Source organism: Neophocaena asiaeorientalis, unplaced genomic scaffold (genome assembly GCF_003031525.2).
Source record: "Neophocaena asiaeorientalis asiaeorientalis breed wild unplaced genomic scaffold, Neophocaena_asiaeorientalis_V1.1 scaffold116, whole genome shotgun sequence".
In the NCBI taxonomy this organism is placed as follows: domain Eukaryota; kingdom Metazoa; phylum Chordata; class Mammalia; order Artiodactyla; family Phocoenidae; genus Neophocaena; species Neophocaena asiaeorientalis.
The window spans coordinates 4,377,987-4,381,253 of record NW_020174561.1 but is presented as its reverse complement, the minus strand read 5'-3'; the positions used below and the strand labels follow the sequence as shown (position 1 = coordinate 4,381,253).

Below are 3,267 nucleotides of genomic sequence, written 5' to 3'. Positions count from 1 at the left end.
TTATACCCAGCAACAGAATACAAAATTCTTGGCTTCATGCACACATTACACTTCCAAGGTAGACCATATTCCAAGTCATACTAATATTTCAGTAAATGCAAAAAATTCAAATCATACAAGTATGTTTTCTGACCACAGTAGCAGGAAATAAGTATTCCATAATAGAAATATTTAGGGAACAATCTCCAAATATTTGGAAAGTAAATAACATACCTCGATATAACCTATGGGTCACAAGAAATCAAAAGAAATTAGAAACTTTGATCTGATTAAAACAAAAATACAACATATAAAAATTTGTGGGCCGCGCCCTGCCTTTGCCCTTGCCCCACCACCTGCTCGGGAGCAAGCACACCTCCTGGCTGCGGTGTGGCTGCTCCTGGCGGCTGCTGCCTGCGCACAGCGGCAGCAGGACTTCAAGACGGTCAGCATCCGGGGCAAGACAGTGCCGCTGGAGAAGCACCGCGGCTCGGTGTCCCTAGTGGTGAACACAGCTAGCGAGTGAGGCTTCACAGACCAGCACTACCGGGCCCTGCAGCAGCTACAGCGGGACCTGCGGTCCCATCACTTCAATGTACTTGCGTTCCTCTGCAACCAGTTTGGCCAACAGGCACCCGACAGCAGAAGGAGATGGAGAGCTTTGCCCACCACACCTACAGTGTCTCTTTCCCCATGTTTAGCAAGATCGCAGTCACCGGCACTGGTGCCCACCCTGCCTTCAAGTACCTGACCCAGGCTTCTGGGAAGGAGCCCACTGAGAACTTCTGTAAGTACCTAGTGGCCCTAGTTGGAAAGGTGGTAGGGCATTTGGGACCCAACCGTGTCGGTGGAAGAGATCGGGTCCCAGATTACGGCGCTTGTGAGGAAGCTCATCCTGAAGAAGCCAGAAAACTTAAAATCACTTTCCCTCCTCTCCCATTGTCCCCTCCCCTTCCCCCCGCTGTGCACAAGTGACCAAAGCAAACTCAAATGGTGCTACAAAGGGAGAGACTACTGACTCTACTTCCTTCACTCTTATCCCACTGACCCCATCACTCCTGTTGCAGGAAAGTTCTAGTAGTTTGATTCTCTGAATCTTAGAGCAACCTATAGGAACCCCTGACCAGTGAGAGCTCCTGACCAAATGACTCAGTAAGAACCTCTAGTCCATGAAAACATGTGGCAAATGGAAGTATTTGAAGCAATAATCTCCTACCGGTTATGAACTCTGTAAAATGGGGCCAATTCCTACCTCACAGGGCTGTTGTGAGGATGAGGATGAAAGGTCTATGAAAGTGTCTAGGGCAGTGACAGCTAACTAGGAGGCATTCAAAAATTATTTTCTGCAGATGAGCAAAAAAATAAGTTGTGATCAATAAAAACTTGAAGGCCTCCCCCCAAAAAATATAATTTGTGGGCTTCCTCTATAGCAGAACTTAGAAGAAAATTTATAGTACTAACTGTCTATATTAGAAAAGTGAAAAGGTCTTAAATCAAAGACCTCAGCTTCCAATTTAAAAAACTAGAAAGGAGGAGTAAGTTGAACAGAGTGAACCAAAGGAAGGAAATAATAAATGTCAGTGTACATGTTAATAAAATCGGGAAAAAAGTAATAGAGAGTATCAGTGATATCAAAAGCTGGTTTCTTGAGAACTTTAAAAAAACTGATAAACTTCTAGCCAGACTTATAAGGGAAAAATGTGAGATAACACAAATTATCAACATTTGGAAGGAGAGAAATGACATCACTGCAGATTCTAAAGATATTAAAAGGATAATAAGGATAGACAAGTTTATACCAATAAGTTCAACAACTTGGATAAAGTGGAGAGATAACGTGAAAGACACAAACTAACAAAGATCACTCGAAAATAAGCTTGGATATTCTGAGTAGCCTCTCTACGGCTATCAGAGAAATTGAGTTTGTTGTTACAAACCTTCCCACAAAGAAAACTCCGGTACAGATGGCTTCACTGGTGAATTTTCCCAAACACTGAAGGAAGAATTACCATTCTACATAAACTCTTCCAGAAAATTGATAATGAGTGAATACTTCCCAACTCTTCTAAATGAGGCCAGCATTACTCTGATATCAAAACCAGACAAAAACATAACAGAAGAGAAATCACAGAAGGTATCCCTCATGAACATAGCTGAAAAAATCCTCAGCAAAATAATAAAAAATCAGATGAAACAAAAAATAAGGATAATACATGATGACCAAGTAGAGTTTATTCCAGAAATGCAAGGTTGATTTAACATTCAAAAATCCATCAACATTATTCCCCGTATCAACAACCAAAAGAGAAAATAATATGATCATCTCGATAGGACTCAGAAAAAGCATTTGAAAAAAGGCACTATCCACTCCTGATTTTTAAAGAAATCTCTTAACAAAACAGGAATAGAAGAAAATTTCTACAACGTGTTATACATGGTGGTTAAGTTTACAGGGTAGCCCACAAATCGATTTAGTTCTTGTATAAATTGTTATATCTATGCAATTGTCAAGAACTGGAGGCAACACTCTTGAAATCTATAGCCTGGGATTTCAGTTACTCATATTCCTTCAGCACCAGGATCCCTTGGGGGTAAGCTGGCTGCTGGCTAAGCAAACCTGGGCTTATCTATACAACTTGGTCACACTAAAGTGTACATAATCAGTCTCGACTCTGTTAAAGGGCTGAAGACAGAAAACCACAGAGCATCTAGAGGAGATGGAAGAGGCAGTGGAATTTCTTACCTTTTTCAATCCTATAGGACTCTTACTGTCCATCTCTATCCCAGAATAAAGACATGATTCTAATAGGTGTTAATAAATCCATGGGAGAAGAGAACATAGAGAAGGACTTTTCCAGGCTACACCAAACTTAAATGGGCTAAGATCTATAGACATCATGGATCTGAAAGAGGGGAGAGGGTTCTATCACAGGATTTTCAGCCCATTAACCAAACCAATTCGTGTACTCACTGTAGCCTGAAGTCAAAGCTGATTTCTCAAGGGCTGTGCTTTCCTGCGGAATCAATCTCGTTGTCTCGTAGTTCAGAAACCTAAAGGGAAGGAATCATACTATTTAGCTCTCAATAAAGGCTACCACAGTCCTTCAGACTCCACAGATTTAGCCCAAAATGATAGAGAAAGAAACTATGAACATACATTTCCTGTTCATTTCTCTCAGGGAAGTACCTGTATGGGAGTATGTGATCTACACCCTTACCCCACACACACATGCAAGACTATTTCTGCTTCAGCTCTGGAATCCCACGTTGTCTAACCTAATCACTCTT

At 41.5% G+C, this 3,267-nt stretch overlaps 1 pseudogene; it reads left to right on the top strand.

Moving 5' to 3' along the window:
- Positions 1 to 298: 298 nt before the first annotated feature.
- On the top strand, positions 299 to 997 carry LOC112408210 (glutathione peroxidase 7-like; annotated as a pseudogene).
- Positions 998 to 3,267: the final 2,270 nt, after the last annotated feature.